The 15,629-nt window shown below is 46.4% G+C and overlaps 1 long non-coding RNA gene across 1 annotated transcript; it reads left to right on the top strand.

The window, feature by feature from the left end:
* Positions 1-6,515: 6,515 nt before the first annotated feature.
* Positions 6,516-14,011, top strand: LOC125756530 (uncharacterized). The gene is made up of 3 exons (XR_007414576.1): positions 6,516-6,570; positions 8,675-8,752; positions 13,897-14,011. It is a non-coding gene; the product is annotated as an uncharacterized LOC125756530 (long non-coding RNA).
* Positions 14,012-15,629: the final 1,618 nt, after the last annotated feature.

Genomic DNA, 15,629 nt, shown 5'->3' with positions numbered 1-15,629 from the left:
CTTACGGAAGTAACGCCGCAAGTATTGACTGTGCTCTGAATTTATTTTGTTTCTCTTTTTTTTTACAGTTGTCACGACACGACCACCATGTTACGCAGCAAATGAACTTGTACGGAAGTCGCCTCGCAGGCATACATCCGTATGTTCATGCCGGTAACAAAAGCCTTCACCGTTCACGATCACCCCGAAATTTCTCATTGTTTACTTCAGGACATGTTTGCTCGTAGATTACTGCGTAATTTAGCGGACCATAACTAGCGATTCAGACTTAACACCACTTCAGAATGATCTAGATAACGTATAGAACGGTGCCACTCGTGGTCCTGGAACTAAATTTTACTAAGGGCAAAAGCCTATGAGTAACTAGGGGTGACGTCATTTCTCCATCCTACTTTCCGAAACAAGATCTCCCTTCAAACCGCAACTTTCCATCGCTACCTTAGTGTCTAGATACGTAGTTACTTATGTAAGCCACATGTTCGTTAATTATTAATTACTTTTACCTTGCTGCGCTGTCGCTAACGCTGTTACTTTATACTATCTACGTTCGCCCACAGCTCGAATATGCCTCGCCAGTGTAGGATCCACATAACAATACACCAATACAAAGTATTAAGCAGTACAAAAATGTTCTGTTCGTTTCACTTCAGCTACATATAGTCGTAACACTAGCGTCACAGCAATGAAAGCTACTCCGAATCTTCCTTCTCTAGTCTATTCTATTATCTGGTAATCTTAGAAAGATGACGACACACTAGAGCACAACGTTGCATCTCGAGCTGCACTTCTGAAAGAACAAGCGAATCATTTCGTCAGAGTCATTCCGTAAGTATGAGCATATGACATATCCGGATTCGTCGGACGTTTCGTGAGTATAATGTACCCCGAATCGGCTGCTGCGCTAAAATTATTATCGTCTGAGCGTGGCCGGCATTCCGGACTTTCGTACCGTCAACTCCACCTTTTTACTAAATCTGAATATGACCTCATTACTTAGGTAATGCTAGGAATTATCGCAGAATATTTTACGTGCAACGATGGAGACGTGCATTACACGGCACATCTGGCCTATTCTCTTCACGGAGATTTTCGGCAGTCCTCGCGCAAGTCCCTCCGCCTGCTTACAACGAATGTTTTGGCCTAATTGACTTTATCAGCGACTAATGATAAGCTTGTCGCGTATTGCGATGTGAACCACACGGACACTTCAGCCACACTCGTGAAGCTGGCACCACGTCTCAGCAGCTGCTGCCGGCCTCAGGCTTCCTTAGAGAATGCGTGAACGCCATTCCATCCCACACAGTGCTACTCAGTCGAACCACTTAGAACCATGACCATGCTTGAAGTGCTCGCATTCCGGAGCGACGTGGTCGCGTACACGCTGTCCTATGAAGTATTTTCATAGGAACACAGAATCCAAAGATTGGTTCGATCACTGTAGTGCGATTGAATGAAGGCATAGAGTTTCTTACAATAATACCTAGAGGGGAATCTGGCGCTAGTGTCTACGCGGGCTCCTTGAGACGCGCTTCAAACCACCATGGGAATGATGGGAAGTACAGGCTTCGGATTGCTTCGGATGGATTAGGTTCTTGAGATTCGCAACGCTGTTTGCCGAGTGTAAAACAAGTGATATGAAGTTAATTCCAATTAAAACTTGCTTCATTCTTTTGTATGTAAACCTCATTGCAAAAACTTTGCGTGACCGTGAGATGGAACTGAACCTGAACAAATTCAACCACCAGGGTATGCATTACTCTGCAACTGTGTTCCAGATTTGGCATCACCAAATAATGAATTATTTTTGTACAACACTTGAAAAGAAACACGCTTGTTTTTCCCTCGAAAGTACACATTATCTATTTATGGAATAACAGTACTGTATTGAGTGAGAAACAACGTATCGTCTGCTGCGATGCCAGGTGCGTCTGTTCAAGTGGTCTGCCTCCAACGCATCTCTCGTTTTGTTCTGAAGTCGAGTCAGAGGAGCGCGACGGTGCGTCTACTTAGCTTCGCCGTCGTTTTGCATCTGATTTGAACGAGTTTTGGTTAAGACGCGCTTATCAAACAAACGTGAAAATCGATGCACTTTGCTGCACTGACATGGACGCTACATCTGTGCGCAGCGGTGAGTGCACGACGCTTTGCTAAAACTGTCAAATACAAACCTGTAAAGCTGCAGCGTCGCAGCAAACCAAGAGATCTAGCGGTTTTCAGCCTCTTTGAACAACAAAGGCGCTGCTTGAATGCTTTGAAAGGCACCCCACTACTCACGCCTCGCGAAGAACGAAACTGAAACTGTAGAAAAAGATCTGTAGACAGTTCGCTAGCTAACGCTATCCAATCCGAAGCCTGGTACTTCCCATCATTCCCATGGTGGTTGAACGATCGCAGCGCCAGTTTCCTCTCTAGGGTATTGTATGAAAACTCTATGAATAAAGGCTATGCTGGTGTATAAGTGCGGGATAACCTAATTTGCCCTACATTAGCAATCATTCAGTCATCTTTAGTTAATATTAGCTAGTATTATCGAACATCAAGCCAACGTTTAGCCAGTACCATAGCTAACACTGTCCACAATGCTAATGGGGTGTGGTGGTATGCAATAAACACGGTGGTTGAAATCAGTAGCGTATAGTCAGAATTTCATGTATATTTTTTTTTCGGAAAGGGGGGGGGGGTGTCAATTATACTTCATGTGTTTCTGCGTGCGTTGTATCTGTGCGAGCACATATACACATGCAAAATATAAAATTTCGGGGGAAGGGGGACCTTAAACCCCCAACCCCCCCCCCCCCCTCCCCCCTCCCCCCCCCCCTCTTGGCTACGCCAGTGGTTTGAAATCGCGTACCTTAGCGAGATGTTTCGTTAGGCTGCACTGACTCCGAGATCAGCCCGTATTTTTCGTAAGAGATCGGGCATCGCACCCGCGTTACAGAATGCAGGTGCAATATGACTGCGTTTAAAACAACACTCGTCCCACGCCGGCAACGCTTCGCAACACGCGGGCCACAGAATATTTTCTGGTATAACCATAAAACTGGGGACGAATCATTACATCGGCCCGCCAGTGGCGCGATCACAATATGAGGCTGATGCTGCTGCGTAGTGCATTCCCCATAGATTGTGTACTAAAGTCTTGAGCATGGAAATGCGTGCCACGTGATGCCATCAGTGACGCCTACCTATATACCAAACGAAGCTCTGCACATACGTAGTTCGTTTTCAGCGTGCTTATTTTACTACGGCGCGCATCGCGTCATCCGAGAGCGCCGTCGCCGAAGGTGCGCTCAGATGAGGCGGTGCGGGCGATGGTTATATAGCAATCCTGCCCTCTAACGCACTGCGCATTGTGCCGAGGCCTCGGGTTGATGGTGTAGGCGTCGCTGATGGCACCGTTGCAGCGCGCCCGCAACATCCCCCCGACGCTCATGAGATTCCCGAAAAGAGCTAAGTATGTTCTAGTAGTAAGTTATCGTTTGTTTAGGCAGTTACGCGATGAGTAATATGCATTTTTTTTTTCAGTTCCTCTCCATGATGAAAGGAACTGAAGATTACATGGAGAGAACGCCACGTACGTCGTAAAAAATATATTGCAAGTTGGAACCTTAAGAGACCTTTTGAAGTCCAAGCGCGTAAGTATGGACTTTTCCACGGACTCTATTATCGGCGGCGCTCTACTGCTATAGAAGCGACAGATACTTGCTCTCTAATAATCTAAATGACAAAACACTGATGTTCGATATTATTTTACCGCGCGAAATATATATGACATAAAATAGCCGAATACAGAGAACAAATATAAGGCTACAAGTATTGCGAGACAATTTCATAATTCAGATGAAATGTCAGATAACATTATATAAATAGATGCTCCTTGAATATCTTACATTACGCATGACAGAGCTTAAATTGTGTGTGTTCATTGTAGCAAGAGCAAAAAACGATACCAGTTACAATTATGGCGTGTACTGAAGCCAATATTGGACTGTTACTTATTTTAATGGCTGGACTCTGTGCCTCTTTAGAAAGAAGGACGTTTGAGCTGCGATTTCTTGCTATGAGAACACTTGTTTCAAGAGCTAACCGCCGCAGTGACCCGAGCACGACTCATGTTATGTCAGCGGATGCGTGATTCACTTTCTCAGGGCACGCACTGGGCCCCAAGCCAGATATAATGTTGTGTACCGTGTACATTACTTGAGTTGACGGCACTTGATTGACATCATGTAATGAGTCCGACTGTTGCTTCATACACTAATCTAGCTGGCTGAAAACCCAAATGTCGACCGCACGTGCAGATTACATCTGAGACATATGATGTTTCCAAGCAGAACGCGTCTTGTCTTACTCAACTTTTCGGAGCCGGCTCTTTTAGTGGTCACGATGGACAGCAGGTCGTGGTTTCCAAAGAGTCAGCGCTCTACCTCATTCACACCTCTTTCAAAAGAGCGCGCGGAGCCTTTCATGAAGTTGGTGTGCGAATCGAAGCAAGCAATAGCAGCCCCATGCACAACGCGACCTAGAAGATCCCATTGCGCAACCATGCAAATGGTATTGCTGCAATGCAAAACCATGCAGAAAGCAACTGGCGTTGTTCTGTCTTTACCTTGTCCGCGTCCTGTTCGCTAGTACCATGTTAACAAAGACACAATCGGTCGCGGATGATTTTATCGGCTGACTGACTGGACTGTCCCCTTCAGCTTAAATTTCACGTTTCTTCTGGTTTATCTTCTGCCATAAGACAAACCTCGCAAGATTTTCACAAGAATACCTCGGCAGTCTACGGAATGACTGAATTGTTGCGTCTCTAACAATAGTTGTTTATACGTGACAGAGTTTTTTTCATTGTGTTTTCTCCAATATTGTCCCTGCGATAAGTAGTTCAGAGCGCAAACTGAATTTGTCCGTATCGTTTCGGCAAATAACAAATACGCTGGAAACGGTGTTGAAATGTATGAACATCTGTTGCAAATTGCCGAGGTTTGGATGTTCCTCTCTGATATGGTGACTTGGACCCCAAGCATTACATTTACCAAATGTCATACTCAAAGCGTGACGTCGCATGCGTCCACGCTACTCATACCACAAGGCTTAACGGAAAGAGTCAAATATTTGAACACATATGAAAGTCTTTAGGTATCCGTAAGAAACTCTCGATTTGTCTAAAAGGCATAATATCTAGTTGCTGGTTGCTGATGCATGAAAACACTAGCAGTTAACTCATTTGAATGCAGGCGCGTAGTTTTCCTTAATTCGGTGTTTTATAGCATGAAGTTTTTCGTGATCATCGACGGGTAGCATAAAATATTCTCTGCCGGCCGCGAGCCCCGCTGGCATTGCCTATATAGTCTTATATGAGGGTCACAAATAACGCTGTGTTGGGTTGAGTTGGTCGCCTTGCTGACAAATGGACATAAAACACAGATCATAACAGAAGCATGTAACAAAATACTCGCGAAGCCGTACTGCCGCATCGCCTGAAACAGAATATCATAAGGTGGATATGATCTGCTTTTCTTTCAAATGTCGACACATTTTGTCTCACCTACATCTTCTTTTTTCCTCTTCTCATCCCGCCTCTCGGTATGGTTAGACGCGAGGTGCTAGCGTACATGGCATTCCACACGACCGTCTACCTGTCCCCCTTCCTGCAAGGCAAGGAGGATCTCTGGGGCAACGCCATGTTCATGCTCACGAAGACCCAGCGGCCGCCAACCAGTGCCCAAGTGGCGGCTCTGCCTGCGACTCATCGACAGGGCTTCTACCCGGTCCCCTGGTGGTTGCTTTAGAGGTGGCCGATGCCAGCACGCCCTACTTCGCCGACATCATGGCACGTATTACTCAATACCGCATGCTTCTGCGACCACTGTCTCAGAATAAGAAAAACTACGAAATTCATCAGTATATTGGACTGGTAGTCCCTACGCTCTGACTAATGGTACAATCGGCTACGTGCCACCGCACTCCAAGCCGGATTGAAACAATGGGCAGCGCGCTCTTGATCCGAGCAAGAGAACGTGCGTGCGAGCCGAACGTACAGCCTCTCGCCGGAGCGGTTGCAGACCGGAAGAGGAACCACGTCACCGTGTCTTCTGTTGCAAGCAAACAAGGCTCATAGCCACTGAGAAACCCTCGCGCATGCCGTCGCGTCACCAACAATGGCAGTTGCGATATCCATGTCAAATTTCTATCGTGCAGCTGGCGCCAAATGTGCGAGCGTTTAGGAACTTACCCACGGGACCGCGGTGCTTTGAAGTAGCCAGGCAACCGTGTTCCGAGCGCTCGATTTCGACCATACTGAATGCGACGTGCGTCGTCAGAGCACTCTGGAGTGCTCGGCGACGACCAGCCGAATGTACGATATGTTTCTTGTCGTCAGTGCAACGTGATAACAGATGGTGATTGTTTTGCACGATTTGCTGTTTTCATTTCTTTTTGTCTCTCATTTGTCCACTCAACCAGTGCAGGCGGAGGTGATGGTCGAAGAAGTGCGTTCGGCTTTTATTGACGATGGTCACGAAAATTGAACGCCTCGAGAGTTGGACCAAGCATATGCTGACAGTCAAGGTGAGTAGGGATCGTTGCGCGAATGCTAAAGCCAAATTTGACTTTCGGTCCACTGGCATATTGTGCGACTTGTTCATTCTTGTTCATCTGTTCAATTTTGAAACTATAAACGATGAGATTATGTCCGACTCCGACTTATTTATATTCTACAATGCGGTTAGTTCTAAAACTCCACAAAAGTAAATGTAAAAAGAGTGCAGCCAAGTCCTTTTTAAAAGGGTATGGGCTTGAGCTTCTTGGTATGGCTTCATGGTTCGAAACAGCGCGGTAAAGTACGAGGACACAGAAAGTAAGACAGGACCAGGCGCTGAACTGCCAACAATGCTTTTTATTTGTGCGAACACGAATAAATAGGCTTTTCACATGAGAGGAGGGGGAGAGATATTGCAAAAACGCATGCGCCCTACCCTATACAATGCATGAAATTAACGGTGCAGATAGCTAATCTCTTTGTCTGTTAACGCTATCGAGGGTGAACTGACACATGCTGACCCGACGTTATGCATTTCGTAGGCTTCATAGATTTCTCGGGCTCGGGAATCTCGGTAACTGCGAACGATGCGCGTCTGCTGGAAATCGGGGCTACACCCGCACCTAGCGCAGTGGATTGCCAAGTTGCTGCCGGTCTTCGCTCCAAGATTGCTGGCGTGTTCTAGGCGGTCATTCACACACCGGCCGGTCTGACCGATGTACATTTCTCCACAGGGACGTCGGTATCTCGTACACCACTCCTGTTTTGCAGGGAACAAACCGAGTTGCATGTTTCTTCTGGCACGCGGGTTTCTCAGAGCTTGCCGCATTCACTCGCTTGCAGAGGGAGCTTAGTTTTAGAGGCGCCGAGTAAACCACTCTTACACCCGCTCGCGCAGCCGCTTTTTCACCCGGTGGGATACGCCATGCAGGTAGGGGATGACGGAAACTTTGGCCTTGTCAACTTGCTGTGGGGCTTCTTTTCCTTGCGACCTAGATTCGCGTAGCACTACTTCTGCCAGTCTGCCGGGAACGGTTCTGGAAAGCCAGCCCTTGCCAACCTTTCCATTTGAAGGGCGAAACCTGAAGCGACATGATGGGGACAGGAACGACCTAAGGCATTCCTCATGGCGGTCAAGGCGATGGCGCGTTTTACGAGCTTCGAGTGATGAGAAGGAAATGGCAGTAGGTCTTTCTTCGATCGCGGGGTATAAATCCAGCAGGTATGCCTTTTTATATCTCGCAACTTCTCAGCTTTTAATCTTGGCACCTCGACTACGGAGACAACGAAGTCTCTTCGACGTCTTGAGCTTCACGGTATCTCTCCCGTGTCTACTGCGCTTCTTTTATTGCAACTAAATTTTAAAATGTTGCCCTGTTGAGATTATTAAAGCTGCCGCGTTCCAATAGAAGGATGCACGCCCCGCCATTAGTTAATCAAGGGCAGAAAGAAGCCCTTCATTTCATTTCGAAACTCCACTTAGATATGTGTCATTCGTGACAGGCTATCACAGCCGTTCATGCGCTTATCGTTCAGGCAGTTGAATGTCAACCAATGGGAGGTCATGTATTGTTACGCTGCATGGTGGAGCCGTAAAGATAAGGTTCAGGATCGGCACGCGAAGTATCTATACTTGACTGACTGCTACCTCTGCACGTTGTTTCACTCATCCTGTAAATAAAGGGAGCTTTGTCAGACTTTCTTCCGAAATGAAGTGTACACACAGTGTGTGTGTGTGTGTGTGTGTGTGTGTGTGTGTGTGTGTGTGTGTGTGTGTGTGTGTATATATATATATATATATATATATATATATATATATATATATATATATATATATATATATATATATATATATATATATATATATATATATATATATATATATATAAAGTCTTCCAGAGTGTGAACTTCTAAGCTAGCCGATTAAATCGCATAACGCAATAAAACCTGCTGCACTGGGCAACAGTGCTTAACAATCGATTGTACCGTCGTCTTCATTCGTCTATAGCTTCCGCATACAGAAACGAGTGAAATTCATTTCCGTAAAAAAATATATCTTTAATGCATATTCATCATTGCACTAACAAAGTAAAATCTGAATGTCAATACATTTTACCATTTTCTCGCACCCAGGCCCAGAGTATTGGTGTACACACGTTCTTCATGGCGCAGTACGCTATCAACGTGTTCGTTAATGATACGATGACAAAGGTGAGCGGCAATGGTAAAACGTCATCTCTTGCCTTCTCTCATTTGTAACGAGAGCTTCATAGCGGTTGACATTGACCCTCCACGGTGGCCTAGTGGTTAAGGTGCTCAACTGCTTACCCGCAGGTCGCGGAATCGAATCCCGGCCGCGGCGGCTGCATTTTCGATGGAGGCGAAAATGTTTGAGGCCCGTGTACTTAGATTAAGGTGCACGTTAAAGAACCCCAGGTGGTCGAAATTTCCGTTGGCCGCCACTACGGCGTCTCTCATGATCATACCGTGGTTTTGGGGACGTTAAACCCAACAATTATCATTATTGACATTAGTTTTCCGCTATTTGTAGTCACCAGAAAAATCGTGCCGATAGCAAATACATTGCGTTGCATAGCTGTGTGTGTGGAAATAGCACAGCAGTGAGGATGAGATAAGGTGCATGTGCTGCGCGCTTGATTATTCTATCAATTCAGCCTTACCGACGATACTACAGTCGAACCCCTCAATAACGAAATTGCCGGGGAAGCGATTTTTGTCCGTTCTCGTGAGAATTTCGTTGTCGCAAAAATAGAAACACACGCACATCAATTATAAAAGCGTAAGGGTCTGAGCTTGTTAGTAAGGCTTCATGGGTTCCAAACAGCGCGAAAAGTACGAGGACACAGAAAGAAACAGACGCCTGGTCCTGTCTGTTTCTTTCTGTGTCCTCGTATTTCACACGCTGTTTCTAGCTCATGAATCACATCAATTAATTCGCACAACCAACATTTTATTTAAAGAAGTCGCTGATCTTGCTCTGTTTTACGTTGCTTTGACGGAGCTCGACGGCTCAAGCCTCATTATGCTGTCTTTTGGTTTGAGCCACATTATGACGTCTTTCAATTTGAGAATTGTTGACCGCGAGCCTGCACGGGATGCCCAACTCGGCAATGTCCGCCATTTTTATGTCTTTCGCAACTTCGGCCATGATCCTAGACTTCTCCTGAAGCTTCAAAAGCTTAGGCTTTTTAATAGGAGGCGGCATCTTTCTGAAAGGCCAAACAACACTGCACGTAAGCAACGCGCGGAAGATATTGGCGTGCACATGGAGACACGCGCAGCAGCAAGCAGCGAACCTACAGAATGTCTGTTGGAATGACGTCACTTTCGTGGGTGTCGTCACTTGAAACATCATGTGCCGACGTAGTTGCCAACAGAGGCGTTAGCAAAAAAGTGTTCTTAGCGAAAAAAAAATAGGTCGTATTGCTATCATCACCATCCGACCGAATGTAAACAGCAATGGTCGCACCGATGCATGTTGGCGGAAACGTATACACGCCCGACTTGTCAATGAGCGGTGCCGCAATTTTCGAACTTCTGGGTGCCCAACTTGCTCATAGGCTGAAAAAAATATGCCGGAACCATACCCTATACTTTGGTTACTGCGGGAGTGCTTTTTGAAGATTTCTTCGCTGTCGAGAGGGGGCAAATGCATTGAACTCTATGGATATTCGCCGGGGACGACAGATTTCTTCATTGTATCGAGAATTTCGTTCTTGAGAGTTTTCGTTATTGAGGGGTTCAACTGTGTTAACAGTTCAGTCCGTATCATCCGCAGCAGTCGGCTGGACACCGGGCATTGAGGAAACGTTCTTACGTCACAATTTTTCATATGGCACTAGCTCCTGGCGACATAGCGGGGAGGCTGGCCGCTCGTGATGCCAAGACAGAGCCATAAAAGGTGTAACGAATTGAAAAAGAACTTATAAAAAGGTAGCAATGGTTCTAGCTATTGTTTGTAAAGGATAGATAGCTTAATGAGTGTGAAATTTAATTAATAAAGAGTTTAGTTAGTCTTGTGGATAGTTAATTGAACCCTGATTAAATGGCCGCTTAAAAACCTTAAAGCACGGAAATGGGCCTCTAGGTCCACCGCAAGCAAACATAGAAAAAGTGAGGTTTGATGGTTACGTAGTACCCAAATGTCGAGCTAGAAATGAGTATGGTTACCACGTGTACTCCTTAACTAGGATTAATTCGGGTGTAATTGAACCGTAGAATAGAGCTACAGATAGAGCTACGATGACTTGGTTTGGGGTGTAGGTACATGGGCATCGGTGGGGTACGTAGTGTACTGTACCCTTCGTCTTAGATGAGCATAATGGTAAGGGTGACGTCACTCGCTACACCCGCGCGTAGTGTGCACCGCTCCCTCCGCTCTTGTGGCGGCGCTCCTGCACCTTCATACTATTCTCTGTGCTTATTACGTCACGTGCGCGTAAGGCGCGTAACGTGTGCGCCTCGCTGTGCTCTCGTTCGGCGCTCGCGAACGGCGAGGCGCTCGGACACGTCAGCAGTCGCCTGGCCGGATCCCGTAGAGGCAAAACGTGTGCGCCGTTGCGCTCACTCCGTTAGCGTACAATGGAGGTAGCCGACGGTAAACTACCGGGTCCTAGAAAAATGTGTGCGTTCTCACAACCCATAAGCTTGCATGAAGTGCCTGCAAAGTTTACCGAAAAAGTGCATTCCTCATAGAGCTGCCATCACAGGAAGTTGGTCCAGCTAGCGCCATTACGTCTCTTAAGCGCTGCTAAGGGCACCGAAAATTTTGTCGATATAGCCATAATTTTGTGTGTGGCCATAATTATCTTACTGGTCACGGTGACGTCTACAGCGTGTTTAGATGAAAGTAACAGCATTCATACCGAGGTATTACGAACAGCTCCGGTATTGCGCTAAGTATTAATGAACATACTAGGTGATTTCAAATACACAGGTTTTATTTAGCGATATTTAATCCAGTTAGTCTGAAACTATCGTTATCAATCTAAGGCTTTCCTTGTGCAATAATGTGAGGTTTAATTATATATTAGCGGAAAATGGCCTGGAAATATCGCAATAAACTGTTCACGTGAAAGTTGTCGGTTGTGGAAATTTATTTTTCAACAAAAAGATGCTTTATTGCGTTATTTGTTTATTTTATTACCGTTGACAACCAAATGTATTTGAAATAATAAGCACTTAAATTTGGGGGTCTACCATTCTCATTTTTTGTCGAATATTCGTTCGCCAGATTTCTCGAAAGGTGCTTGAGGAAAATATTCATGCGGGTGAACACGCTACGGTACGATTCTGACTGCATGAGAAGCACGACTCCGGCTGCGCCGGTCGCATTTCGATGGAGGCGAAATGCCAGAAGCCCGTGTACTTAGATTTAGGTGCACATTAAAGAACACAAGGTGTTCGAAATTTCCAGAGCCCTCCACTGTGGCGTGCCTCATAATCATATTGTTATTATTATTTCGCAATACTGCAGGCCCTCCTCGGGCCCTTGAATAAGTGGTTTTGCACGTAAAATATCTGTTGTTGTTCTTTTTGTTGTTACTTCGCTACGCTAACGAAAGTTCAGTGAACTTACTGAAGTACTATCGCAAAACTACGGCAAATAATCATGCCTCCTCCCTAGGCAGCGTTCAGAGTCAACACTTTCCTCAGACACTTGTGGCACATACCCGTTTACCACGGGCCGCGGTGTACGGGTATGCGCCTCAGGTGATTGACAGTTTATATCTACCCAGGAGCGGCGAGAGGAGACATTGGTAATTTAGATGCGAGAGCGTTAAGAAAAACCGACATCGGCAGCGTTGACCCGACGAATGGAAAGAATAAAAATTAGGATCCCAGCGGGAATCGAACCCAAGCATTCCGCGTGGCAATCAGGCGTTCTACCACAGAGCCACGCCAGGTCCATAAAGTCCTTTGGAAAAACAGCCTATGCATGCGTAATGTCGGTGCAACCTCAACTGCGGTTCTGGTGCTGGCTATCTAATTTTACAAGAAAACAATAAACACTGCATATGTACTCCTAAGATACAGGCGTCATGCCATATTAACGTCTGTGGTTCCAGTGTTGGCTCCGCTTTTGTAGCAGTCTAATAAACATTACATTTGTATTCATATGATTCAGAAAGTTATATTGAAGCATTGCTCGACCCCGGAGGAATAGTGGCGAAAGTTACGTATTCTTACATGATTGCACCATAAAGTGCACTTGGTTTCGAGAATACTGACGTATGTACTCCAACGTGAGGGCTGACGTTACGTCGCATTATATGTTACCCTTTAAACGTCAGTGTTATCGACGTGCCTGGTAAGGCAACGATGTGCACACAGCTACAGCACTTACAGAAACACGTCGATCGACCTCGTAACGTTTCGCTCAAAGCCATTAAATACAGCAGAGAAGTGCTCGCTGACTGCTTCGCATGAAACCGATTTCCACAACGCGTGGGATCTGCCCAACTTTTTTAGGGGCGAAGTTCCTTAAGGCGGCACCCGTTCGTCCCTCGTAATCGTAGTCGTAGTAGTGCGTAACCAGTCGTAACGCTAGTACCAGATCTTGACCTCCAAGGTGGTGCCGGTGGGAGATTTTTCCTGTGCGTTGTTGAACAATAAAAAATTCGCAGCGTGCGCGTTAACTAAAAGCCGACTTCTTCTGTCTCTCATTTCCATTAGCAGCCATTGTTTACCTCCAAGGTAGTGCCTGGTGAGATTTGTCCTGTGCGTGATTAAACAATAAAAATTTTGTTCAAAACGCCGTTGATTGATGAAATAAACCAACGAAAGACGCCAGATGTTTTCTAAAATCAAAACGAAAGAACGCCAGATGTTTCTAAAGCAAAACGAAAAGACGCCAGCTGCTTAACGAAAGACGCCAGATGTTTTCTAAAGCAATGGTTTTCTAAACAATGAAAATTCACAGCGTACATGTAAAATTAAAGTGAGCTGCAAGTCGTCATAACTCATCGAACCTTTAGTATAAACGCGCCCGATCTCACGTCGGTGATGATGTACTGGGCAGAATTCACGGAAGATCCACGGTTTACCGATGAACCTCCGCAGCTTCGCCCACTCATCATCATTCACTCCGTGGATATGCTGTGATTTTTTCTCCATCGAGGCGCCCGCTTATCACGGGAAGTGTCCATAATTGCTGTATAACTACAAGCAGTACAATAAACGCACGTCCACCCTCTATTGTTTCGTTTTCAATGCGCAGCGATGGTGGTGACGATGACCTGCTTCTCGTAATGAACTTCAAGAGTAATGAATGCTAGGATTAATGTCAGTGTATTTAGCTGCCCTGACGTAGAAATTCCGCACGTGTCTTCCAGATTGAAGAAGAGATACCGTGGAAGAAAAAGAGTCCCTTCGAGTACTTCCTCAATATCAGTGCCTTCGTGGCGAAAGACTGGGCGAGTCCCATGCGACATCCTCTCATAGAGCAAAGGTGAGAGATAACGTCCTGCGTACTGTACTCGTTGGGGGCTTATTTCGGTGCGAAACTTGCGCATGAAATGAAAGATGTCGTTTTTCTAAAGAAGCGAACATTAACCCCGTTTCCTTTTCTGACTACTTGGGCGTTTTAGACAAGAATGGATCAAACGCGCGGACCAAGCAGTTAGGGACGATCTCAATTACAACGCCGATGCTTTTCAAGAATAAGGAAATCTCCGCCGAGTAGGAACACGTTCATCGTCTACAAGCGTAATCCCCGCGCGAAGACCAGACAGAAGGCGTGAACACTGCCTATAAAATTGTGACTTAATGCAAAGACGCGGCTGAAACATGCACCACAGTTCACAGTTTCAGGAAACATGAATGCATAAGTAACAAGTCCACTTTTACCATCACGATTTCCATCAGGACTTAAAACCATCAGGACCATCAGGACATTTACCATCAGGACTTAAAAGAGTTAATGAAATCAACTTTTAGATGCTAAGCAGCTTTTGCTCGGGGCTGTGTCCGTCCTTCCCTCACGCATCCGCTCCCCCACGCGCATGCACGAACTCTTCCTCCTCTCATCGCGTGAGTGCGAGGAGGTGGGAGGAGGTGGCGTGAGTGCTGCCTCCGCTTCGTTTCTCCTCTCCTGTTTCTCTCTCTCCGCCACAGCTGTGCGCTCGTATATTGTCACGTGGTCGTGACGTCGACGAAATGCGCAAGTATCGGAGGCGTCTGCAGGCGTCGTTTCAATTCTTGAAATGCCTGAACTTGCGACGTTTCCCACCTGAATTCGACGTCGGCCTTCGTGAGTTGCGTCAGTGGCTCGGCGATCCGTGAAAATTCCTTGACGAAACGTCTGTAATAGGCGCACAAGCCGAGAAAACGGCGTACGGCCTTCTTGTCGGTGGGCGTCGGGAAGTCAGCGATGGCAGCTGTTTTCCGCGGGTCCGGGCGAACACCATCCTTGCTGATCACATGACCCAAGAACAAGAGCTCCTCGTACGCGAAGCGGCACTTTTCAGGCTTCAAAGTGAGTCCGGAGGTCTTGATTGCTTGAAGTACAGCTTCAAGGCGCCGAAGGTGTTCGTCGAAGTTTGAGGAAAACACTACGACGTCGTCCAAGTACACGAGGCACGTCTGCCACTTCAAGCCGGCCAGTACTGTATCCATAACCCGTTGAAAAGTCGCAGGTGCCGAGCAAAGACCAAAAGGCATGACCTTGAACTCAAACAGGCCGTCTGGCGTTATAAAGGCAGTCTTTTCTCGGTCTCTCTCGTCGACTTCTATTTGCCAGTAACCGGTCTTGAGGTCCATCGACGAAAAGTACTTTGCGTTGTGTAATCGATCCAGGGTGTCGTCTATCCGGGGAAGGGGATACACGTCCTTCTTCGTGACTTTGTTCAGGCGACGATAATCGACGCAAAAACGAAGAGTCCCATCCTTCTTCTTCACTAGCACCACGGGGGATGCCCACGGACTCTTCGACGGCTGGATGATATCGTCGCATAGCATTTCGTCGACCTGTTTCTTCACGGCCTCCCGTTCCCGCGTCGAAACCCGGTAGGGACTCTGACGGAGTGGTCGAGCATTTTCTTCTGTTATAATGCGGTGCTTAGCAAGG

Source organism: Rhipicephalus sanguineus, unplaced genomic scaffold (genome assembly GCF_013339695.2).
Source record: "Rhipicephalus sanguineus isolate Rsan-2018 unplaced genomic scaffold, BIME_Rsan_1.4 Seq1146, whole genome shotgun sequence".
Lineage (NCBI taxonomy): Eukaryota > Metazoa > Arthropoda > Arachnida > Ixodida > Ixodidae > Rhipicephalus > Rhipicephalus sanguineus.
The sequence above is the reverse complement of the archived record's forward strand: the minus strand, read 5'-3'. Positions and strand labels throughout refer to the sequence as shown.